General features: G+C 33.7%; 1 protein-coding gene across 2 annotated transcripts in view; it reads right to left on the bottom strand.

Moving 5' to 3' along the window:
- Positions 1–27,932, bottom strand: part of LOC123715024 — a 78,005-nt gene that overhangs the window by 23,165 nt on the left and 26,908 nt on the right. For both annotated transcript variants that reach the window (XM_045669806.1, XM_045669807.1), the window contains one exon: positions 12,983–13,026. The gene's annotated coding sequence lies outside the window, so the exon portion shown is untranslated. The remainder of the gene's footprint in view (positions 1–12,982; positions 13,027–27,932) is intronic.

The raw sequence follows: 27,932 nt of genomic DNA, 5'->3' as shown, positions 1-27,932 counted from the left end.
AATTTATTTACACCATCGTGAAATTCACAAACTATTATTACTACTATTGTTAAATAAGTTATTAAGTTATTAATTCTTTCGGAGACGACACGTCAGTGAGGTAAAAATAAAATAAATTTACCTCTTCCTGACACAGCATAAAAACAATCTTAGCTAGTTAGTTATTTGACACATTTAGGCCATAAATTTAAGGTATTAAGTTAATTTTAGTAATGCTTATTACATCTGATTCTTATAACATTAATGTTTTATAGCAAATTTAAAAGTGTTGAATAAATAAATTACTGTATCGGAGATTCAACTATTTTTGTGTTTAACATTTAAAATCGCTTAATTTTAAATCTAATTACACCTATTATTTAAATTCCATTTAACAAAATGATTGGTATCTCATTGAGATTCTTGTTTTGTCAGTCACGCAATCCTGTTTTAGTGCGTGATCAGAAATGAACGCATAATTTTTCTGGAATGTATTAATTTAGAAAGTCATTTTAATGTTATAAAAACAAGCTGTAGAGCTTGTTTTTATACGTACGCATAAGCATGTACGAGGAGCTTGTGCTGTAATCAGTGTTTTTTTTACTTTAAACTCTTCCTTAACACGGAAGAGATTTTAATACAGATTGTATTTCTTATGTACTTTGAATTGCTGGGACTATATCTGATCCTCATTTGTTTCCTGCTCTAATTTTTACGGCAATAAGCCGGACAGTCCGTTATTGCAGAAGCATGTTCTCCAGGTCCAAAGTTCAAAGGGGCCGTGACCCATTTGATATCATCTGGTCCATATGTGTTTGGTCATTGGTCTTCAAGTTTTAATTACTTTATTTGTGCTGTTTCTATGTCCGGTATAAAATATTGTCTATCTCTACCCTCACTCTAACATTTGTTATGTTAGATTTTGTGTAAGAAATAAGGTCATTGTCATATGAAGGAGCGCTTGTCCGCTTGAAGCATTGTCACCGCTGACTCCGTCAATAGTGCTGTGAAATAAGGGAAAAGTTCACATTCCCTAAATAAAGGAGAGAATTCCACAAAGGACCGATGAAATGCTTATAAAGATAGTTAAATAAACATAAAAGGTATTGAACATTTTTGACGCTATAGTTAAAATTACGACGGTAGACGATAATTATAATGTATGTAGTTTTGTTTAAGTTAGAGTTTTAGATGCATATGTAGACTATCACTAGGGTACCTGGGATTTCTTTTGAAGCTATTATTTACGGGTCAATATTTAACATAAATCTATGCGACCATCAAAACAGCAGCTACAGTTTTTTTTTAATCCAGTATGGATCAACTACTAGAACTTGTTGGTTAGATTAAACTAAGAATAATACATAAACCTACGCTGTTTTAGGTTTTAATCAACCCTAATTCCAAATGACTTCAGTTCTATTTCCCAAACATAACATTTTAACAATCATAAACGAAAAGTCTCAAACTGTCAATGTTGTTTTGTCGCGTTCATTTGTTTTTAGACGATATTTTATAATGTCACAATATAATTGTTATTTAACCATTCAAAACGTTCTAAAATAATGTCCAGTTATATGATACAAATTCAAGGCCATGGACAAGTTCGCGAGTGCGTGCGATATCGATTTCGTGAACATTAGTATTAATTGTTGGATATTCAAGGAATCATAAAAAATGCGTGTTTGTTTTGCAGTATTCATAGCTCTAATAAAAAGTCTAATTGTACTTTATGTAAAGTACTCTTTTGTCTCTTTCTGTCAAATTGTGTTTACTCTGTATTGATAAGAAATAGATAAGTACGTACGATCTCAGGAGTTTTCTGGGACCTCATTGGACCTCGCTGGGAAGCCACAGCCACTCAATCCAGGACAACATGCAAGACTCATTCCTCTGTGCTGAAACAGCTGCCCAAGGGAATGTCTGTCCCGTAATTACTTTATAACCATCGGCATTCAAGATTCTGTCTTTGCAATCTCGTCGGCAGCATCATTGCCAGAAGATCCACTGTGTCCACGTAGGTAAATCAATAGATATAAATTAAAACGTTACTACTCTTAGATGCCCAGTCCGGGAGAAGGCTTCCTCCATCTTTTCACACCCTATTTTATTCATCGTTATCGTCATCCAATTTTTTCCAGCTACCCTTTCTATCCCGTCCGCCCATCACTCTATTGGTCTGCCTTGTTGCTTTTTGCCATTTGGACATGTCCATTTTGTCATGTGTATAACGGAATATGTGACCAGCCCATCTTCATTTAAGTTGTACTGAGTTGTGTCCCGTCGCTAAGCATCAATTATTTTTATTTTTCTGCGAATACATTCACTTTTTCGTTTGTCGTGTAATTTAATTCCGAGAATACTTATTTGTATCGAACGCTGGCACGAACGTATTTTGGATAGTTATGCAACAACAAAATTATTGTCAAAAAATTTGTTTCTCCATTCTCTATGGGGGTTGTCCCAACATGCAGCCTGTATTTGCGTATACCAAGTTAGACATAACTTTACCATTTTTAACCAGAGACTATAGACTTAAGTCATATCAAAGCATTATAGAAAATAATCATAACAATGCATCAGTAATTTAGTTTTACGATCATTCTACGTGTATTAATAGCTCACTGAAGTGGTCATACTTTGTTCGGCAGTAATCTTAAATCGCGACCAACTATCTGTTACTATCGACACGAAATATAATTATCGCCAGGAACTATTCGCTTTGTTCCACTTGGCTTATGCCTAAACCAACCTAGTACGAACATAAGAGGAAAATTGTATTACGTAGTAGAAATAAATATTTATATTTCACCCTCGTTTCACCATCATTGAAGATTTCACCTCGGCGTCCGTCTTTTCACAACTGAACGTTTTTAAGGCAGTGTATACAACCACTATATGGAACCAGTTGCCCACCGATGTATTTCCGAACCAATTCGACTTAGGGTCATTTATGGAAAGTGCGTACAATTCTCGTAAGGTCGGCTACGCACTTACGAGCCCTCTGGGAATGACTATGGGTATTATTTCAATATCAGCTGAGACATGCCCGTTTCCTCTTAGTATTGTTTTATTAAAAAAAACTGCTATCTTTGCTGGCTTCTGGCTACGCACATTGCAAGCGTTTTACATGGATGTTGTTTAAGGTTTAAATATATGAAAATAGTATATTGTCCAAAATGGATTACATTGGTAAACAAAATATACGCAAAAGAAAGAAAAAGTCAATTAAGTTCATAAATATAGATAAAAAGAAAACTAAACAAACTACAACTTAATAAATGTATAGTTACCACCTTTAAATAATATATATAATATATGTAAGATTACTTATAAAAAAATAAAAACATGTCTAACTATTGTGTACAAAGGGCCCAAGTCGAACAAACCTTCAGATTGCAATAGAGGAGGGGCCGATGCAACGGTATCGCGGCTCGCTCTTAGTTTTATTGATACGGCTATGATTTTTAGCTTACGAGCTATTGCTGATGTTATAAGCCATAACGGAAACCTTAGATAAGCCAAGCTATTTAAACAATGCCTTACAGCTCCTGTCAGTGAGACAAATGGTTGTTTATTGAAGGAATTTATTTTGCTTTTATTCTAAGGCCAATGTAAACATTTAGATTTAAATTAGATAAGGTTCACCGCCATTGATTTTTTTAACCCTTTGTTTTAGATATCGCATGTTTCGTGATCAATTCTTTATTTGTTAAAGTCTTCTGTACATACGCCTCGCCATTTTGGGTCTAAGGTATATAAATATAGTTATAATATAAAAATATAAAGAAAAATCACCATCTCAGCCACTAGGCCAACATTGCTGTGTTCATTTGTTTGACTGTATTTTGTTATTGTATCACCTGTAAAAATAAATCTAAGTTTAATTTCAAAATTACTTGAATATTATAAAGGCTTAAATATATATAATAAATAATTATATAAAATAAATATCTTAATAATTATTATATAAATTATTTTGTTTATTTACAATATCTGTTTTCATACTTTCTCAAGTACTTCTTTATATAGTTCGATATTCTTCTACCTACTACAACTACTGTTAATACTACTGATATCTATACTAGTAGTATCAGTATACAATTACTGAGAAAGTGTCGAATAGGAGAAAACTATGATATAAATGTGATCCTCGAAAACCAAGTTTTTTGTTGTCTGTTTCTTATTCTGTGGCCTATTTTAATTTTATACAGTTTATAACTATACATATATAATTTTAATGGCGGACTTAAAAGAAAATTGGTCGATTTTTCTGTATTAAAATCAATTCAAAATTGCTTGATATATATTGTTAAAACAAAGTGTTAATTATTTAAAATAGATTAATTTTATTATTGTTAAAAATATTTTTTTATGCTTCTAAAGGAAGGCCCCTAGTACTAGCCCCTAGACTGTATACATAAACAACTTTGTATAATTAAATTGATATTATGTTTAGATAATTCAGTCATATTCATTAGGTTGGACTGACCCTCTATTCCATACAAAAGAGTTGTATTTTTCCTGGTTCGTTAAATTAAATAGATCCAATACAAATGGTATCCCGTAAATTAACGGTTGCTTACTTCATGGGTGGGTCGAAGTCGAATAGGTGTTTCTATTTAATTAGCGGTCTTCTTTGGTACGATATTGAATGATTCCCGATTTAAATTAAATCGACATGAGCTATATTTTCGATAACTTACGCACGCAACTTTATTCATAAACAAAATTTGGATTTAAAACTATTTAAATTTTATTAATACTTGCAATACGAAAAAGCAGGTAACTCCAATAAGGACAGTCTTCTAGTAAGGAAAAGGTGGAAAGTGAGTGCATAGCTATTTTCACAAAAATAAAATTATCATCACAGGCATTTGATGCAAAGCGCGGGGAACCAGTCTGGAAGTGTAGCAAGGGTAACAGAGGTATTAAAGACGTAAGATCTTATTCTCATTGCAATCCGTAGTCTGAATTATGGAGAAATTAAAAATCCTTTTCCCGCTATCAAAATGCATTTTAAAGATTTGTATCAAGATCGATACAGACTTAACGATGTTTATTTTGCGAACATTATTTTAGTGGGTAATAAATATCTATTTTATGAGTGTATCTCGGCTTTTATCTTGCGGTTGCTTTATTGTTGTAAGACGCAAGGTTATTTGAAAACAGAAATGTTGCAATGTCAATGAATGATAAAGAATATCATTGACAATCCTAGACTTAACGGAAAGTTCGATGTTTAGAATTGTTGCTCAGTCAGGGAAAAGATCGTGAGGGCTTTTGCGAGCCATGTGTGCGCAGGCGCCGATTGGCAACTAGCAGGTTAAGGACCAGAGGATTCCAACTCCTACAACATTTAACATTTACCCCAAGAATGATTGGCAATACCTAAAGTTTTTATTGTAAAGGGAAATTTAACAGATGAATTTAAAAAATGTACATTTAAGTAGTCAAGAATAGCTGTAATTGTTTCGACATTGAAGTATTAGTTTTTTAGTGAAGTACAGCGTTTTGATATTTCAGTTAAAGCCACGCTTGTTTACAATTAGTTTAGGTTTTTAATATTTTATCTTGAAAAGTTGAGCCCTTGGACATCTTGATTCCCCCTAACTTTGGGGAGAAAACCCTCAAGCTGGCATAACCGGTTTTAGTATAAGATTTAGCTAAGTTTCGTGTATGTTAAGAGAGATTACAATAATAAAGTCCATCGGTATCATTTCTCAAAGTATATCATTCAACTTTAACATTTTGTAATACAGAAATAATTTAACATTCTCGCGAAATTATAACCTGTGATTTTCACAAGAGGTCTGTGTTATTTATAAAATGTCCTTAAATTATACGATTTTTTACTTAGAAATTGTATCCTTGAGGCTTCTAAGAACCCGTTAGTAAGGCTTTGCAAAATCTTATACATATGACATGTGTGTAAATAAATTACAATTAAGTCTGAGAAATTAATAGCAACAGAGGTCTTTATTTTTCGACTTGAATATCGTAAAAGGGTTTTACAAACATATTTTATTTTATATAGTTTACGGGCCGTTCAGGTATTACGTAAGCAGATTTACTGCAATTTTTCTCCGCCCCCTTCTCTTGTCAGCAAATGTATTACATACTTACAAAAATAATGATACATCGTGTATGTATGTATTACTTTTTGTAAGGAATCCTCAAAAATGCATTTCGTTTTCAAGCATAGACAGTGTGTGGGTAAAATGTGGCAAAAAGTAAATAATTACTCTTGACGTAATCACCAAAAAGTCCTCCCGGCTATAATTTTCTGATAGCGCCTACTTAAACGGCATTTATTTTCTAATAATTTCATAACACGATGTACTACCTAACCATTAATTAATAATTAATTTTTGTAACTAAGTGAATGAGAGTATCTTTGAATTTAAAGGCTGCTTCCAAGTAAGACAGAGCATATGATATGATACTATAAAATACTGAAACATTGAGTGATGTAACCTAATTTTAGTTAGTTACATATAAATATTTTAGTTAGTATCATTTAGATTTGTGAACCCTAGGCCAAATTTTTGTTAGCGTCGCAACCCTTATTTTATGTTAGTTATAAGCTCATATTTTAAACCATTAAAGTCAGTTGTTATCCAGCTTCAAACAAATAATTTTATTTGAAGATATCCATACACAAACCGCCACCAAAAATAATTAGTGTCTAAACTTTTTAAATTTATTTAAGATGTTTATTTATCCATTATTAATTATTAATAATGAACAGCTTGGATAACTTTCATCGCCCGACTAATCATAATTCATATTGCATATTATAACACTATATTAAGATCATAAATAAGACGAACGTTATATGGAAAACGTAGACAATGTTCCAATACACTAGAATATTATTTATGATAATAACATTTACCGGAAACACAGCTGTAGCTAAAATTATTTCAAAATCAATAAATCCTTGAATAAAGCAAACTATCGCAAGCGCAGCGTGGAATTCGATTCGAGCGTTGCCCTCAAAATCTGCAAGGGCGAACGATAGCTGATAATGCTGTTATGATATAGTATCGCTCGTTAGAAATTGGGACCGCTGGGTATCGATTGTAATCGAATAGACACTCGAATGATAAATTCGATTATACACAATGATCCGGAACTGTAACTTCTTTGAAAGTATCCTGATATGAAAGAGCAGGGTTTGTTATTCAGCGTGCGACTCTCATCCCTGAGGTCGTAGGTTTGATCCCCGGTTGTGCATTTACCAATTGTCTATGTCCGCATATGACAATTGCAACGGTGAAGGAAACTGCGTGTGCCAGGCACGGGACCACCAACTTGCCTATTAGATTGACATGATCATGTAACAGACACAAAAATTTGAGGCCCAGTCCTAAAAAGGTTGTAGCGCGATTAAATAATTTATTATATTTTTATCCTAATAACGGAAGTTCTCTTCACTACCCAGTAATACGATTTGAAAAATATTAATATAAGTTTCGAAAAGTAGACAAAATATATAATCTTCTCGCAACTATGAACTCACGGAAACGAAGAACGGATGGATTTAAAGAAATAAGATTTTCACTTTGAAATTTTACCATGTCTTATAGTAGGGAAATGCTCGGGCATGTGTGTGGGCACTTATAAGGTAATAAGTTCATCGTTCCACAATTGAGAGATTTTTAAGGGGCTTTTTGCCGCACACCACAACTATGTGGAACTAGCTGCCCATATATGTGTGGTCAAACCAATTCTTAAGGACCCTATAAGGCAACGCACGGAAATATTTCAGTGCTGGTGCAATAACTGCTTTAAAAAACACTCAGTTCTGGAACGATGGAATCGAGGTGATACGGGTGGAAATTCGTCAGTGGAAAAATGAGCTGCAAGTATCAATCCGCAAAACTCCGCTGAACACCTCCATCCGACTTACGCAACGCGTTGAATAAATTTTATAAAAAAAATTACCATCGGAAAGCTATTAACCCAATATTGATAGATATACAACCGTTATTAAATTTATGACATCATTAATAATTTGTAAATTAAATAATTGTCGAGGATTAATAATATTACATAATATTGCTACGTGCTTCGTGTCTACAAAAACTTTTTGAAGACTTTCCTTTCGGACGTGTAAATTGTACGGATGTTAGCTTACTGTCTCTAACTATACAATTCCTAGAGTATAACCACTGGGTTCATTACACTACGTCATACTACTACTTTATGTCATACCTAAACGGTAATCTGCTTAAGCTTTAGTAGACAATGATTGATTATGAAACTGGGATTATCACAATCTGTGGTCATAATAATAATAACTTAAAACGTAATAAATGCATATTGAACATGGTTTTTGCATGAATTATTTCTTGTTATTACGACTGCTATAATGTATAACTAATATTGCAATTGATTAGAAATTATTGTACTTTTATTAAGCAATTTATGGACACATGTATGTATGTGTGGACTCTGTTTCCGCACTTTGACGCTCAATAGGTCCATTGTGCGTATTTATGGACACAAATATACCTACTGTTTAATTTTAGCTGACTTAAAAAAACCCGATCTATTCGACGTGTATTTTTTTATATTATCTGGAATATTAAAAATAAGTCTTTATTCAGTAGTATATTATACAATTACATAAAATATGTATTTTATAGTTTTATACGTGAACACAATCGTAAAAACCCAAAAATAATCAAAAGTTAGTATTCAACTTCAATTATGTTAGATATTATTATTATTATGGTAGGCTTTGTTGACCTAGTGGGTTCAGCGTGCGACTCTCATCCCTGAGGTTGTAGGTTCCATCCCCGGTTGTGCAACAATGAATTTATTGTATATGTGCGCATTTAGTAACGAGCCGGTGGCTCGTACGGTGAAGGACAATATCGTGAGGAAACTTCTTGAACTTTTGCGTTTTTAAAACCCAAAATGTCGACGGCGTGTGTGAGGCACAGGAGGCAGATCATCTACTAGCCTATTAGATTGACAAATTATCATGAAACATATTCAAAACCAGAGGCCCAAACCTAAAAAATGGTTGTAGCGCCACTGATTTTGTTTGATTGAAGATCACTTGAGCAAGAAGGAAAAAGAAAAACTCTATCCAATACTGAATAACTTTTTGTTTCCATTCTCTTTTTCTCTATTTCAAAAGAATAATAATGATCGGTATAGATACCTATATGAAATAAAATATAGGCCAATTTATAGCTCCGGAGAAATATTATATGGATATTAAAGCCTTCATTGCTTTAAGAACCCGGTAGTCCGTAAATTGTAAGGGGTCTGAGTTACACGTTACGGCGATCAAATGTTTGAATTTACAAGCACTGTTAAAAGATTTTATTAAAAATACAAATTTAACAAGTTATGTTCATTTGTTTTATAATTTTATTGGTTGTTGTATTGTTTATGTCTGTTATCACATTTTATGTCATATGCCACTTTACAAATATTATCTTTTATGGTATAAAATAAATATATATGAAGCTGTACAATGTAAAAACTCTGCTGTGACCAGTGCTCACTTATGGATCTGAAACCAGCACCGTCTTTTTTGCTAAGGTTGCCACTCTTAGGAGGAAAGCAAGAAAAGATTTCTCTCCCTTTTATCGAACGGAAGATTTTCAAAGAATCTTTGCGACGGCGTTGTTTGGCGTATTCGCTACAATGAAGAACTTTATACAACCTAGATGTCGCCAACATCGTCCAATTCATAAAGTGCAACAGGCTCAAGTGAGACTTGTGCACCGAATGGTGAACGTCAGAAGCCCAACGTTCTTACTAAACTAACAACCTGGTGGCAAAAGAAAACCCTGTAGCGTTGGTGGGATTGAGTTATCAAGGATCTCAAAATAATAGGGGTTCGAAATTGGATGTGGGAGGTACTGGATAGATTGCGATAGCGAAAGGAGGCTTAGGACCCACAAGGGGCTGTACTGATAATGGTACAATATAAAACTGATTGTCACAATTGAGTAATTGGACTGTAATATAGTCTATCGAAGAGCAGATTACATTTTTTTATGAGACTTTACTTCTGAGGCATCATGGAACATTACGATCTAGTCTACCTTAAGGCTAATACGTAAATTAAGTCTGACTTAATTTACTATTAAGGATGTTTAACATAAGAAAGTGTCCAATAACTTACAGTCTTTATTAAGGGGAATAAACTCTGTACTTGTGTTCTACTTTTTCATTTACCACTGTTAAGCACTTAAGACTAACGTGCACAAATATACTTGCCCTATAGACACGCCAAAATTAGGCTAGATTACAAATGACGTCATTTTCGTTTTGACATTTTGACATCTTTTAAGATCTGTTCAACGTCAGACTCCGTTGAAATCGTAGTCAAATAATTTATTCCCGCTTTATTCGTATACTTAAACCGTACGTTAGACGCAAGGCCGCCCTCGTGGGAACCATCTCACGGCGATAGATTCCTTTATCAATTTACTTACAACTATTATCTATTAGTCTTATTTATTACCGGTCACTTCGGCCATTTTATTGTTCAATAAATACCTTAGACGGTATGCGACAATGCCTTGCTAAACATTGTCTTATAATAGATTCACATTCCAATTAAGCTAACTTTATAGTGAAGAAATTATGTTATATTTAATCGGCAAGAACTTCCGAGTTCTACAAAATTATATGGTATGTGTAAAATTTTGTAAATTTATATTAAGATACTCTTTCATACGTTTATTTAATTTTATGAATAATTGTTACCTGTTTTGGGCTATAAATAAAATTATTATTATTGGCACTCCCTCATCCTTGAGTTCCGTGCGTTCGGATCAAGGCTGTGCACCAATAGAATTTGTTTTATTGAAAATTCCTACGGTGAAGGGAAAGATCGTTACGAAACTGGAATTTCTCAAACATGTCAGCCAGAAGGCCTATCACGTACGTGTCTATAAAATAAAAAAAACAATTGAAGACACTGATGCCATCTGAGGCCAAGACCCAAAAAGCACCCTTTGTCGCGACTCTTCTCTTCAAAGACACTCTTCTTTAAGCAACATCCAGCATTGGAATACTAGGCGTTAAAATATCGAATGACGTTCAGTTTCGCGGTCACTTGGAAGGGAAGGCTAAATTAGAAAGCTTCCGGTCCACGTCTTAAAAATCTATAAAGAGTAAATTCGGCTTGAAGTACTGTTCTCACCTCTGGGCGGGAGCTCCCCAGAGATGAGAAGATATGTGAAGTCTTTCAGCATCTTCTACGTTTACTTTTTCTTCTACTACAGAGTTGGATTGATAACTGCTGCTGAATTTCATCCTCAGATGTCGAGGCAGAATACGAAATTCTACCCGTATCACCTCAACATCCGTTGTTCCACAGCGCTTTTTTTAACAGATTTGCCGCAGACCACGTCGAGGCCGCAGATGCAAGCCCTCTGGCATTGTGAGTCTACGGGCGACATACAATTTATCATCCGGTGAGCCTCGTCCCCATTTGCCCTCTGTTATATAAAAAAATCATTACATTACAAGGTTACAAAAAAATGCTTTTTACTAAATCATTTTTGATTTGATAGTCTATTTAAATATGAACTTAGCGCCGTAAAAAATTTCATTAAGATCAAAGGATCGGTAATTATATCGAACAATGTGTCTATACCGACAAACAATAGATATCATGGGTGGTTTAAAAGAAATTATAGAAAATTGAAACGTCACTCACGTATTTTATTAAGTCATGATGATCAAGGCATTAAACGTAATAATAGGGTGCAATTTTGTTTTAATATTATTATATCCTTTTATCAGCGCCAGATTGAACAAGAATTAATAGAAACGCGCCGCTTGAACGTAGGGCGTCAATATAGCAAGCTCATGATTAAGCAAAATTTATACGTTATTTGAATTAATTAATTAATTTCAATTATTTTTCCCTATACACAACTGAACATCATGTTTGCATCTCAGTATGACTTTCGTATGTTCCATAGAATTGGATTTGACATACGGGACTCATAGCGAAAAGTGTCTACTATCTGTGAATGATTGGATGATATCAATGATTTTTTATCACTACCTTTAGAAGTTCCCCTTCACTTTACAAGCTCAGAATTTTCCTTGGTGTAAAACCAGTATTGAGATTAAACAAATTAAATTAAGTTTTCTATAAAATAATTTAGTAAATTTTATTGCAGTAAAATATATCGACAGTATTCGCAAGTGATTTCCCGGACGATAAATCGTCGGACATACAACTGTACCCGTCCGTTAGCTGCGCCGGAGATGCTATGTTTCCTTCTCAGCTGTCTAGCTGGATGATTCACTGGCTTCAAATAAACTATAACTGGACTTGCAAAGTACTATGACTGTACTTTAAAATTGTTTAGGATTATTCCTTATGTTACTGTTGTTAAAAAATCTGAATACAGAGTTATAGATTTACAATTCCATGTTATTTTTCTCATTCATTAATTTTCTTCTAGGTACGTTCACGACAGGTAGCTGCCTACTAATTCAGGCTTCCAATATCGAAACCGATCCTGACGATTTTGTATGAAAAAACATAGCACACACAACTCAATTTGGGATCAACACTGAATCGATCATGAGCAAAGGCATAAAAGAAAATATCATAATGTCATTGACTTTATTAAGAGGCTCTTCGATATGCACCAGTTATTATATATAAAAAAATAAAAATATTTCGTGGTAGGATTTAGCTTTTTGAACTACTTTATTTGATGTATATAAACCAAACATCTTTACCTTTTAGGGGCTCATATTTTTGGATTTCTTTCGTGATAATTTTGTAATAAGTAGTTGGGTTTTTTGGGTAGTAGTAGTCGACACTTTGGGATGGCACATATAGACAGAAAGTCCGACCACACGACCACAGGAATCAGCGCCACTAGGTCAAAGCTGCTCAATCGCTATAATTATCTTATATAAAGAATTTTTAACAACATTTTGTAAATGAGTAATATGAAAATGCGTTTTAATTATAATTAAGATAGTAGTATATATTTACCTGATATTATCTTTGTGTGACGTGTTAGAGTTTTACGTAACAATCTGAAAAAAGAAGAAAATTCATTATATTTGTGTATTTTAAATACGGAATAGCGTAAATATTGTGATTTATATTACTGAAAAAAAAAACATTGGCATAAGATATATATTGTACTAAAGTACTGTTTTATAAGTTAGCTGATTTTGTTCGATTCAGGAATTCAGGAGAACCGCTAGTCTTTGCACATGATATTTTTCAATTTTCTAATAAAGCTTAAAACTCAGTGTAAAACTATGAGCATAGACATTTTAACCAATTGTGATCAGTATTGCAATTATTGCCTTAAGTTACAATCTGAGTTACATATAAAATTGTTGTATTTCTTAGAATTCAAATTATTGCTTATTTTGTGATTGTACTGATACGAAAACATGGAATTTAATTTTAATGAGGCAAATCCTTTATAGGCTTTGTGATAAACGATAGGGCTTAAGTGAAAAACTATCGCAAGCAAGAAAATTAAGAAATTATTTATTATCATATAATGATAGTTTTACATTAAAACACATTTTACTTTCAATTGTGTCTCTTTTGGCAATAACCTCCTCCAAATCCCGCTATTCCTGTCCATACAGTACCAATACATACTTCAGGCGGTTCTAGAGAAAAATATGGCGTCATAGATTTCATAGATTATTAATTAAGATTTGGCGCCGAATCCGACAATTGAATGAAAACAACATTAACGTGAGGCTTAATATCTAAAGCAAATGACGGTACGTTTGTCTTTTTGTGATATGTCGCCTATTGTTACTAGACTAGAGATGCTGTAGACCAATCACAATCAAATACACCAGAGTTTCATTTATATACAATATTTATTTATTATAATAGTACATATACAATCTGGTAACATAAATTATTAAGGAAGCAACGGCGGCCTTATCGCTAATAAGCGATCTATTTCAAGAAACCCTTGCAAGTCATACAAAAAAAAACTAATGTTAAAGTACTTAACTAATTTAACAAAAAAATTTTTTTGCTAGCTATATAGGTAGGTACCCCGGAACTAAACTATTAAAATTAGTATTAATTTTAGTTTCATAAATTTTTTTAATATTATTATTACTATGTTGTAATTGTATATTTCACAAGAATAAAATGACTGATAACAACAATGTCGACTTATACAATTTTAAACTATCAAAGAAAAGCCAATTAATAGTATCATTTCACAGTAGAGTACAAGTATATATTTCAATCTTAAAGCGCATACCTTGCGCCACGCCCAGTGATGTTCTCAGCAATGTTAGTTGGAACTAACAAACAGATGCCTCTGATACGTGGCGGCGTGTTGCCCGACATCAGACTATTTACGTACTATGACAGACTACAGAAAATCGGATGAAACGCTGCCAATATATTTGCCTAATTGATATATTTATTTCGTAATCCTACAACTAACATTAATTATATTCCACAAAAAACAATTATACTAAATTAACAACGATGAAATACATATTATGTACAAAAGGATTCGAACAATTGCAAAAGAGAAAAATACAATAAAAACTATTCAATACATTTTACTAAGATATACCTATTTATATGTTATGTCGTGTGTTGTGTTATAGTGTGAAAGTTAGGGTATGTATGTGGTGTGATGCAGCTGATATCGCGCTATAGATATTTTTATTACTCTTATTAAGAATATTCCGCAATAGCTTAAACAAGTCAAGGCTCCAATAATACGTTTTTCAAACATAGAGAATATTACGCTTCACTCGTTGAGTGAATTAATCTTTTAAAGTCTAATGTACTTAAATATTCAATATGTTGAAGACAGGTGCTGCTCCTTCGACCTTAACTGAGGATTCTCCGGCTTTCAGCCGGTCCCAAACCCCAGTGGTTAAGGTCGAAAAGTTCTTTTTGTTTTGTTGGCGTTAGTATGTTAGCGCGTTTTAGGGTGTAACGTCTCTGTACTGATTGTAACTGTCGCTATATGTTTAAATGTAAATTACTGTTGTCACGGATTGATTGTAGTTTCCTCTACGTGTTCGTGTATATATAGTTATTACTACAGAATTCGCTTTCTAGCGTCGCTATTACATTATATTGTGACAGGTGTAGTTTAATAGTTTTGTACTGCCCTTATAACATGTGTTTCTATATAATTGTACAATAACCACATGCGCATGATTATAGTAGTCCTCATATCGTGAGATCATCCAATGTCATTTGCTCGATGCGCTTACGTGACGGAGATAAGTTTGAGCCTTGCGTTCCCAGGAAAATGATTTTTGAAAGTCATTTTGATTTAAAAATAAGTATTCTGCAATATAAAACTCCGTTGCTTAGTGGTGGCACGCATAAACCAGATATGCTGAGATCTCGATCCCCTTCGATCTTCGATTCCCTGCTTAATGTTTCGAGGTCGGACGCAGTGGGATGCTAAACTTTAAAATAAGAAAAAGATTTTGTAACGTTGTAATTCAAGTTCGTTGAAATGTTAATTAACGCAATTTTAATTCACGGGATAAGGGATTAAAAGGTTATTCTAGTGGCTTTAGCGTGTGACTCTCATTCCTGACGTCGTAGGTTCGATCCGCGGATCGACTTTTATTCTACGTGCGCATTTAACAGTCGCTCGAACGGTGAAGGAAAACTTCGTGAGAACACCGGCTTGCCTTAGACCCAAAAGGTTGACGTGTGTCAGGTACAGGAGGAAGATCACCTACTTGCCTATTAGATTGACAATCAAGTAACATCTGAGGCCTAGACCTAAAAAGGTTTAAGACTGATTTATTTTTAAATTTTAGATAAGGGTTTCAAAGGCGAGACTGAACGCTTTTATCACTCCAGTATGTAATAAACGTATTAATAATACAATTTTATTAAAGATTAAAACAAAAAACTACAAAACATTTATGTTAAAAAAATTATAAAATGATTTTCGAAGACAAAGAAATGTATTTCAATTTCCCTAGTTTCCAGCCTAACGTTAAACGTTGATAAATTGTTATTCCAGACTCTTTCTTCGAAGATCAACTAATTGGTAGACACTTGTTAAAAGCGAATCTACTTGATCACGCGTTGGCAACTCTTGTTAACACTTCCTTAAACTAAATTAGCCGTATAAATGACCTAACCCAGAAACGTCTATCTAAACGTTTCCGCAGTGTTGCTAGTTTTCGTTTAATGGTATTTATTTTAACCGTGTGGAGTTTAAGTTAAAAGTTAACGGATCATACACGTATATATATGTGTTTGGGTGAATAACAGCAAGCGAATTGTGATTCTAAATTTAAAATATACTAGCTGCCCCCGCGAACTTCGTTTCTCCTTAATGTGGTTTTAGTTAGCCTTAATACCGTGACACAAAATAATAATTTCACTATATTATCGTCAATATAATTTGAATTTGATTTACACTTCGGTCTCAGTAACACGTGGTTGGTTATACTAACACCAAAAATTAAAAAAAGTAGAAATAATTGAATTTCACTGTATTTCGTTTACTAGAAAATAAATTTAATTTATACTTTAGCCTCAATAACACGTGGTAATCATGATATGGAATTGTAGCTTATATGACACATGTGTCGGTTTACAATAGCAGTGCCATCTATTGATTACTTACACATCCAGTCGAAAAGTATCGACATCTGTTAGAATCTTTTGGAGTTAACAGATAATTGTGACTGTCAATTAATTATAGACAAATAATTTGCAATAAAATAAAATTGCGACTATAATTAAAGATCTAAGCTATCCTATCTCTTAAGTTGGACCAGACTGCTCACGGTGTGCCAATTTAATTTAAAATTGGTTAAGTAGTTTAGGAGTCCATCGTGGACAAACATCGTGACAGGAGAATTATATATATAAAGATTATTACGGCTGTCCGATGTCATTCGTGCCATCATATAAATTTCTCTTAAAAAATATCATATTGTAATATTATTAATTCTTTAAGTTTTATTAGGTTAGTATATCAGTTATATATTATTAAGAATTATATTAGTATGCTTAATTTAATTAGAGAAGTTATTATTTTTTAACTTTTACCAACCACAACCACACTCACACGCACACCGAGAATGTATACGTCACATTCACATAACCTGTGTACGGGCAATCTGGTCTTCTGACTTTAGGTTAAAGAAAACATAAACGTATATGTTCATTGTAGTTTGGTCTACGTGTTCGTGTATATTGTCAAGCGCAAGGGCGCCGTTTAGTTCCGTTTTACACAGAGCGCTCTTATGTATAAATGTTGAATGACACTTCGTTTGGAGTTGGAATTCAATTAGCTTAAATCGTTTAAAATATAAACTTATAATTATTTGAAAATATATTTATGCAAACACCATGAGGAACTAATTTGCTTTGCTTAAACTACTGTGATTTACATATGTAATGTCTCAATATATATGATATGTGTTATAATGTATACCAAGAATAGGTAAACAAAACACAAATTTTTATAGGTGAGTTCGACTAGAACTTGACTTCTTTTTTTATTAAATTGGACGATTGTTTACTGTTATTTGAGTTAAATAGTAATAAATTTAAAACAACGATTGACACAAAGATTTTGCTTACTTTTTTGAAAATTTTCCTCTCATTCTTGGGCGGACCTAGTGAAGGTTATGTCTGACACCACCCCTCTCAACTCCTGATGCTTGGACAGGGCCTTACTTAGGTTCAAATCGGTATTTAAATGGTTTAATTACTTTTCATTCAAAAATTACGTTTCATAAAAAACCTAAAACTGTAGGTGATCCAAATGCGTACTTTAGAACGGCCTTGCGCTTGCACTCATATCTTTTTTCTTATATCTGTCATGATGCATCTATATGCATAGTGCACTTTGGGAATGTTACAGACACTCTTAATATGCCAAATCAAATCTATTATAAACATGTTTATTGTTGTCTTTTGTTAACATAGCTTTTACACATTAAGAAAACACTTTTTAAACGGATTGAAGCTATATAATAATAATACATAGCTTCAATCCGTTTAAAAAGTGTTTTCTTAACATGTTTCTTGTATTTGGGTTATTATAATCTATAATTTAGTGATAGCAGCAGGTTTTGTAATCACTTTTTTTCACTTCCGAAACTTGATAATTCAGTTATTACCTCCTGTTTCTAACTTACACCGGAAATCAGATATACAGATTTGAAGACAGTTTATTTTAATTTGCGATAAAAAAACCAGATTTACTAGAACCACATTATTATATTTATCGAAACACTAAATTATTTTGTCATGAATATATTTTAACGTACCAAAACATTTTTTTTAATTTCTCTAAAAACAATACCCATATAATAGTTTCACTAATGTTTTGTATTTTATTTTAGCAATTTATTAATATTTTAAACTAAATTTTAAACTTCTATATTAGTAACCTTGGATGATTGTGATTTTGAATGTTTACTATTCTTTATACTACCTTACTATAAATATTGACTTAATTCTAGTATTTAAATCTCTTATAGTCTTTCTGTATACCTGCAGGTCGTGAGGTCAGAGTTTCAAACCTGGGTGGGGCCGTAACTCATAAACCGACGAGCAGTGTTGGCCTAATATATACTAAGAATTACTTTATTCATAAGACCATGCAATATTAGTAACAGAAATTTCTAGAAAGTTATGTTATAGAAATAGTAATAAATAATAAGAAGAATTTATTAGCTGTGCTGTGTGGATAACCCTGTGGAGATGTCAAAGCAGTGTGATAACTAATGATTTGTAAATCTCAACCCTGAGATCATGGGATTGAATACCAGGTCATGCAGAAAGAAAATTTAGGACACATATACAGACATCTTAGTCCAATCGTTGTAGCACGGTTTTTTGTTATTTCAAGGATAATGTCAGCAATATTCTTCGGAACCAAATTTTCATATCAATCTCTCGTTTATATAGCTTTAAAATCACTTAAACGTAGTTTTGTCAAATAAATGTTTATATGACAAAGCAAATGACTGAGTATGACTGAGCAAAGTAGGGGAATGTTTATTATCCCCTTTCCTGAAAAGGAATTTCATATACTTAAGCTAATACTGGTTGTAAAAGAGAAGAGAGAAGTAAAAGAGAATGTGGAGAGGGTTCGGGAGTGTAACTCAGACGCCGACGCTCAACGCAAGAAAAGGCCTGGAAGACGAAGACGTGATGACCACAAGGTCACAGTATCTTCGCACCGAATCGGGCAACTCAGAAGTTGGGCTCGAACAGCAGAGGCTTATTACGGAGACACAAATTAAGGGAAACTGTTATCGCGCCTCCCGCAAATAGTGAACAGATGAGGATGTTGGGTTTTAGTGGGTAGGTGTCCATTGCACCACACAGACTTAACCCCACCCTCCCCGCGTCACTTTTAAATCGTAGCCCCGGCGCGGGGGTCAGTAAATTGATTTCCTAACAATAAAAAAAATATAAAAGAAGTTCCGGTAGGCTAGGCGTCTCACACCTGGCCCGGGTATAGACTATTCTGGAAATTTCTTCATGATATCCGAAGGCTGCCTAGAGACACATCATATCTTGTATTAATCATATCACTATTCATACTGTTCTATGTTTTTTTGGTATACCATAGTACAATTCAAAACGAAAAACTTCTTGTACCATATCATCTTCTATTTAAAGATGTATCTCTCATTAGCCGTTGTCGTTAACACGTTAGTTACACGAGGTCTATTAAAATGATTATATTTCATGCTATTTTAATTAACGCATTCTTCCAGAAAACAAGTGTTAAAATAATTGTCACTTAAGTTATTTTTGTAGTGTTATGTCTTTTATGAACGAGACCGACACGTAAAAAACATAATACAAGGATTCTTAGCATTTCCAAAGGGAAAACATATGATAAACAAAGAGTTTTTTTTTAAATATAGTATTTCGATTATATTATCTTATGCTTAATGGTAATGAGGAGTACTGGTAGGAGAAGGCAGAGTGGCTATCCGTTAATAAGTCAGTGGCGCTACAATCTTTTTAGGTCTGGGCCTCATATTTCTGTCTGTTTCATGACCATATGTTATCTCATATTTAATCAATTACCGTTTAAAATTCGTAATAGCGCGTTTAACCAGTTTAATAGTGCATTACCAGTTTAATAATAAAGTTCTTTAAACATTAAACTAATTGGCAACTAGGAGATCAGCCTCCTGTGCCTGACAGACGCCGTCGACTTTTTGTGTCAATAGCAAGCCAGTTTCCTCACGATGCATCGTTCGAAAGGTGATAGAAAATTCACCCTTCCAGCGAATCTTAAATGCTCACTCAGAAATAAAGACCAGTCATGAATCGGGGTTCGGAAACGATCTTAGGGATGAGAGTCGAACACTGAAGCCACTAGGCCAACACTGTTCTACGCCTACCGGTCTGTCTGACCAAATAAAGATTGATGAAAACATCCCTAATGCAACACAATCTGAGGACAGATTCTTGTGGAGGCAGCAAGTCGACTTATCGGTTAGGACTTTTCAAGTCACGGACAACCTTCAGTAATGAAGATGATTTTTTAAATATAACGGTTACTATATTTATCATGCTTAATTAATTGCTGCTCGGTTATCTCGAGAATTGCTGGACAGATTTGAAATTTGTGGAAGTTCAGGGAGTAAACGGGAAACATAAGTAAAGAAAGTAATAATAAGAAAAGTATTTTTTCATAGCTGTAGTTTGATCCCTTTGGTTTGTTTTAAAAATTGTGTATAATGTTTGGACACAAATATAGGTTATACGAAGTTCACAGGATCTTTTAGTTATTTTTTTATAAATAGGGGGGGCAAATGAGCTGGAGACTCACTTGGTGTGTGTCGGCCGCCCTTTTATTCCAGAGGGTCGTGAGTGCGTTGCTAGCCTTTCAAGAATTGTTACGCTCATTTCTTGAAGGATGAGGCAATAAATAAAAACATAATTCAATATGTTGTTTCAAAGGGAAATATAATATAATTTTAAGGCCTCAAAATGTGTGTTTTCAACAATTTTTTCAGTTAGTATTTATGTGCTGAACATAAATACTAACTGAAAAAATTATTATACACATAATAATTATCAAATATTCACCTTACGACTTGCTATCTAAAGACGCCTTTGCCGGGAAATATCGTAAATAATCATTACCTATATAAAATAACCGTGATAATTAAATATTTCCGGATACGATTATATCAAATATTTGCTAAAAAAAAGTTGATACCGGTGTACCTTCCTGTTTAAAGCTCGATTTTTAAAAACAACAATCTAAATTTCTTAGAACGAGTCGATTAATCATAAAAACTTCTTAATACGTTTCTTAAAATACAGATTTCCTGGTAACAAAGTTTATGTTTGTTATGTAAATTAATACTAAGAACTTTTAGGAATATGTATATCTTTAGATCAGACTTGTATATCACAAAAAACTATTTCGAACATAACACGAAGACTCCTGGTCGCGTCATGAACTCAAACCCCTCCCACTCACAAGACACTAATCTTTATTATTCAGTCAATTTCCGTAATCATCATAGAATTTTAAACATTTTTTATAGAACTGAAGGACACGGAAATAGACAGGAGGCTCACCTGATGCTAAAAATAAAATAAATCAATGGCGCTACAACCAATTTACTGGGCCTCAGATTATATATATTATATTGATCTGTTTCATGCTCATTTTATCAATCTAATATGCAAGTAGATCAGCCTCCTGTGCCTGGCACACGCCGTTAAGTTTTTTGGGTCTAAGGGGAAACCGGTTTCCCTACGATGTTTTCCTTCACCGTTCGACCAAATGTTAAATGGCCAAATAGAAAGAAAGTCCATTTGTACTCAGGCGGGGTCTCTCTACGACATCAGGGATAAGAATCCCACGATGAAACCACTCGGCCAACACTGCTACCCTGATGCAAAGTTAAGTACAAAAGGCCGACAACGCACTTGGGTGCCCTATGTAATTGAGGGTCCATAGGCGGTATTCAGTAATATCAGGTGAGCTTCCTACCCGTTTGCCCGTGTTCTATAAAAAAAGTAACACCACCAATGGACAGTCTCTCTCCCAGAAACTGCTGCTGGCCTTTTAAGATTAAGTACGTTCTTTTCTTGAAATAGCCTAAGTGGAATTGATTAGAAAATACTTCAATTTCCTTACAAAAATATTTTCGGCTATTTTTAGTTTGTATCATAATCTAGAAAGAAGAAGAAACGTTTATTAACACACACATATACAAAAGAAATACAAACACAATCACTTCAATCTAAACCAACTCAGATTTAAGTTACTGTCAGCAACACTAATTTTCAGTGGACCTATACTATCTTGAAGTGACAAACATATACAGAATAAAATAAAAGTATAGAGAATAAGAATAAGTCCCGGAGACCCGGGACTCCCCCGGACCCGGGTCCGGACCTTTTTAATAGCCTAGAATTTAAGTCCACCTGGCCACCTCCGTCTGCAACATTTTATAACGGCTACGTTAGTGAACTGAATTTTATGAATTAAAAGTAAGACTACCACGATCAAATATATTATACTCACGTTGTCACATGCCACGTACCTTACCGGTTTCTTTGCAATCGGAGATCACTTTCACTCACCAATAACTTCGGTTTTTGTGCGAGCTTTGATGTAATTTAAGTAACAGATCGTAAATGTTTTGTCGGCATTTATATAATAATTTATACATATATGAAACTAAACAAAGGAGTCTTTTGCCAGTGTTTAGTACAAATGTCACGAAAAGAATTATATATATAGCAATGGCGTTACAAACTGGGCCTCTGATTTCTGTAGCTGTAACATGATTATTTCTAATATACAAGTATAGGTAAGTAGTTAAATTAGGGGCGACGCATGCGACGCTGGACTAATTAAAAAATTGTATCTCATAAATGTATCTATATGGTCTATAAGTAATATTTATTATTATAAGTAATTATTATAAACATAAACATAACATTCAAATTTACAGTATTTAAAATTTTCTTAACCTACATAGTAATAATAAAAGTATTTAAAAATTAAGAGGAACAAAATAAAACAAATTTAAAAAGTTTTGTCCCTGTGGTAGTATAACTTTAATGCTGGCAGCATTTCCTCGCGGTATTGCGATATTGCGCTGTGGTCACCGGTACTATCTACCAGGCGCCAACTTAAATCTTTAATTAACGTCTCTGCACTTGAACCCCACGACCCAAGTTGGAGGAAATACATATATTTCAGACGTTTTTATTTTCCGCCTTCTCTGTGGCAACCCCAGATTTTCTGCTTATCCTTTTTGTTAAGTAATAATACAATTTAATATTTTGATAGAATTGGAAGTTACAAGTAATTACGTGAGAAAAACTTTATTAGTGACAAAATTGACAAGTTAAGTTAAGCATTAACATTCGAGATTAATCACTATATTTTCTAATTAAACTATATACAATATCAATTAACTAAGGTTAGGTTATATTGAAGCCAAAGCGAAAAGATATTTGAGTAAATATTTTTATTTATTTTACTTACTATGCAAAAGTTGTTTTTAAAAAGATATAATATCAACGTTAAAAAGTACAAAAGTTACAGTTGTTGCTTCTGTCTTTCCCCAGTTATTACAGTCTGATTTTTTAAAGTATTTTTTGGTTGTACAATGCTGATGTCAAGGTGTGCAACGACTGAATGAAAGTGGTATTACCTTATGTAAGGTTAAAGAATGCAGTTTTTTTGACGTATGACGTCATGCTCGGTAAAACATGAGTACCACAAAAAAGCGCATAGATTTCCCTAAGAGATGGCAAATATTTTTATGTCATATTAAAAGAGAAAGTCAGAGTGGATGAGTGTAAAAATATACATACATCTGTAGGGCTGAGGGTCCGTAGGGTTGTTATCTTTTTAGGTCTCATCCTCTCCTATATTTAGTTATCTAGTGCAACTTGTTACTACATTCATTACATATACCATACAAATACTTCTGACATTATTTATATAAAATAAAACACACATATCACAGCCCACTGGCAGGCAAGCTGTACTTTGGTCCTTCGAGCCAGTTCATCAATGAAAACACGTAACAGCAAACATAGGGTTGAATTAAAGTCACAAAACAGAATTGTCTCTAGTATTTGTTCTGACCAGCGTCCATCCAAATCGTCTGTGTAATGATGCTCTTTTGTATAACATTAACGACGCAATAGCGCTGAAAGCACTATTTAGATTAGAGTTTTAAGAAAAACAGAAAATTCGCTTTAACTTTGCAGCTAATTAACTAACTTACATGTCAAAAAGTAATAATAACACACCCGAAACAATATTTTTAAAATGCAATCTGCCGAGGCACGAGTTTCTACTTAAGCAACGATCATGTCGTATTATTATTCGATTTAAAATATTTTTTGTGCATGTTGTGCCTATACGACCTCCAAGTGGCCGATTGGCATTCGGTAGCATGATCGGCAAAGGTAGCGTTCTCTAGTTTTGGAGGCCAAGGCTTGCTGCCAGTGAAGTAAATCAGGTAGAATATTTGGTGACACAATAAAATCACCTCTTATACGAGTATATGAAAGCGAAATATATTACAAGAATGAAGAACGGGAATGTTTTGCGAAAATGCCTTTACAACTTTCACCTCATGTACGTGCTTTAATGATATTCTTTGTAAGGTAACTTATGATTGACCACTTTCACTTAAACCGCAAATGTCGAGATCACCAATTTAGGGTGTATTCTACAGGTGACCGACAATTTTGTATTGGCTTCAATTCTTCTATTTTCTGATTCTCAGAATTCTGTCTCTGTTTCGTAATAATTTATTTGCTTTTAAGCATGTAGGTGATCGGCCTTCTGTTCCTGTCACATGTAGTCCAGTTGGCTATAAGGTATGGTTTCAGGATGTTTTCCTTCACCATTCAAGCGTTAAATGCGCAAATAGACAAAAAGTCCATTGGTGCACAGCCCCCGGCTCTCTCTATCTCTATCGAATCTACGGTTTCAGGGATGAGAGTCGTACGCCGAAGACAATAGCCCAACACAGCTAAATCATATTATTAATTGCTGATGATGTCTTATCTGAAGGTGTATGTGTAAATTACAAGTATGTACAAGCTTTTTATAAAGAAAGACTCATTGCTCAACCCTTCTCACTTTTGATTTTTAATAACTACAGATAAGAATAAAACTATACAACTGATAATATATGAATTTATTTTTGCAGAGACTGCAACCTGCAATCAATAAGATAACGTAAGAGCCGAAAGTCTTTATGACTGCTGAGTATAGATATGCGAGATCTCAACATCAGCCACCGTGGTCTTGTCAGTGGTGAGATTAGTCGAGGTTACCCCCTTTAGGTTGGATGAACAGTACATCCCATTGATCCAGTACTTAAGAAAGGGATACTCAAAATTCCATTGGATTTCAAATCTACAGAGGCCGTACTATGTATCTTGGCATGACTTATAACAACAGCGCACGCTTATAACAACTATTAGCTATACTCTCCATTACAAGCGCACACAAACCTATTCACATACTCACACATTCACACATACTTAATGTCTTTTAAGACTTGTGTTTGATAAGTTGTAACAATAAGGGACAATGTATGGATAAAGTACCAAATAGCTATATAGCCACACATAAATTATTTGGAAGATAAAAGTTCCGAATAAGAAACTTCGCGTTTCATCATGGACTTTATGTGACGAACTTTTCTCAAACAATTGTTATAAACAAGTACCATGTACCACTGACTAACTGTTATCTAGATACCCACAACACAGTGACTTCCTAGTATGTGGGTAGCGATATATGAATTTTGTCACAACCTATTTGCTATGAATACAGTTTTTTATTATATAAAAAAAAAATGTTATTATTCATGTTATAAAATTGCTATATATTTGAGCGCTTTCTCTATTTGGACTTTAGATAAGCTTTAGAACCTTTGCTTAAGGACATTGTAGGCGTCAAGTTTAGCTTTAATTTATCAATGCTCATTAGTATTCATGATGTGTCAATATTTGATTAAGTTGTGTGAAAGCAATGTATTGGTGTAGGCTATATTTATTTAAAATAATTTTGTTTGTTTTAGTAGCATACCTACCTATATTTCCTAGCTTTTTTGGTCTGGAACTAATTACATCGAAATAACATATTCTAAACTTGTAGTTGGTACCGCGAACTACGTTTCGCCTTAATATGATTTTTATGAAGCTTTTTTTAGGTTTCCCGGTCTTATTTTTCACTCCATAACAGTCGGATTCGACACATATGTTGCGATTAATTTTATTAACATAGTAATTATAATGAGCAGTGTTGTCCTAGTGGTTCCAGCGTGTGACTCTCATCATAGAGGTCGTAGGTTAGATCCCCGGCTGTGCACCAATGGACTTTCAATCTATGCGCATGCGCAGTATCGTGTGGAAGCCGGCTTGCCTTAGACCCAAAAAGTCGACGGCGTGCGTCAGGCACAGAAGGCTGGTCACCTACTTGCCTATTCGATTAACAAATGGTCATGAAACAGATACAGAAATCTGAGGCCCATCGTTGTCGTGCCATTGATTTATTTATTTTTATTTTCACGCACGTGAAATACGTAATTCCTCAGAACCTAAATATAGAGATAACTTTCTTTCAATCGGTCATATTTTAGGAGAATAGTACTTTTCATTATTTTTTGAGATAACTACGCATGCGGGATCCTAGGTAAATAATGCAGATGAGTTTTACTTAAATATAAATTTAAATACTAGCTACTAAAATCCTTTTATAAGTAGTTAATACCACAGTAAAAGAGAAATTAGCCGTTCGGAGAAAGTACTAGTCTTGCTAGTTATTTGCATTCCAAACAGACATTACACAACGAAGTTAGATCCGTTTAACTGCCCACGTTTACTTCATAAATGGCTATAACCAAGAACTCCAGTAACTAACTGATATTTGCAATGCATAGGTTTTGTTCTGTGGTATTTAAATCCTTTCTAACATATTCTATGAAGTCGTCTTGCTGACAAAATTCATTTAGATTTAATATTTGAAATTATGGAATAATAACAATACGGTTTTTTAATTATCACAAATTTTGTAAGTGAAATTTTATATTTAGAATTATTCTTACAGGCTGTATGGTTAGATAATGACACGCGTTAGGTTCGATTGGTTTTGTAAACGTAAGTATTCCTACACATTCCTAGTATTACTTACTATGTTACATTTTACTGTGTTCTTGGTGTGATGGGTTTATATTTTTCAATCTGCTTTGTCAAGTCAATTTTTATGCAACGTGGAACAATAATATACGGTCTTATGCGCGCTCTCAATCACCGCCACAATTTGACAGCAAAGGCAAATTATGGATTTCGTTTTTGCTAATACTTCTTAAATGTTCCGTCTATATTGTAATTCGTAACGTATACAACGATTTTTGTTGACCTATAACTATAATGTTTTAGTATATGTAGTATTTGTTTTGTTTTAATTATAAATACGTATAGAAATGGTGATTACCACAAACCTACAAATTATAAATAAAATTCACAAACCCAGTATTTCAATTCCAAATTACAGATAATGCGTGGATGCGTGTGCGATGGAACCAGCTCCGAAGGTCAAATCTAATTGTTAACAAGTTTTGTAACTCCGTTACAGGAAATTATTTAATTATAACTGTTTAATAATAACAACCATTTGTCAGGAAACGCGGTGTCAAAACAATCCTGCTTTAACGGCGATGTAATGATACCATGTAAAAAGTTAACTAGCCTCCAGTTATCCGGCTTATTAGCTTTAAATTATGACGTTGAGGAGAGCAATTAGATTCTCTAGTTGTTGGACAATTTGCAAAATAAAGTATGCTACTGTACTTACTTTTTATGTAAAAAAGTAAAATCATTTATTTCAATTGGGCCAATTAAAAGGTACTCTTGTAAGCCAAAGTTACAAGTTACCCCTTCCCAAGCGTAGTTTCATATGGAGAAG

Source organism: Pieris brassicae, chromosome 10 (assembly GCF_905147105.1).
Source record: "Pieris brassicae chromosome 10, ilPieBrab1.1, whole genome shotgun sequence".
NCBI lineage: Eukaryota > Metazoa > Arthropoda > Insecta > Lepidoptera > Pieridae > Pieris > Pieris brassicae.
This window is presented reverse-complemented; position numbering and strand designations above follow the sequence as displayed.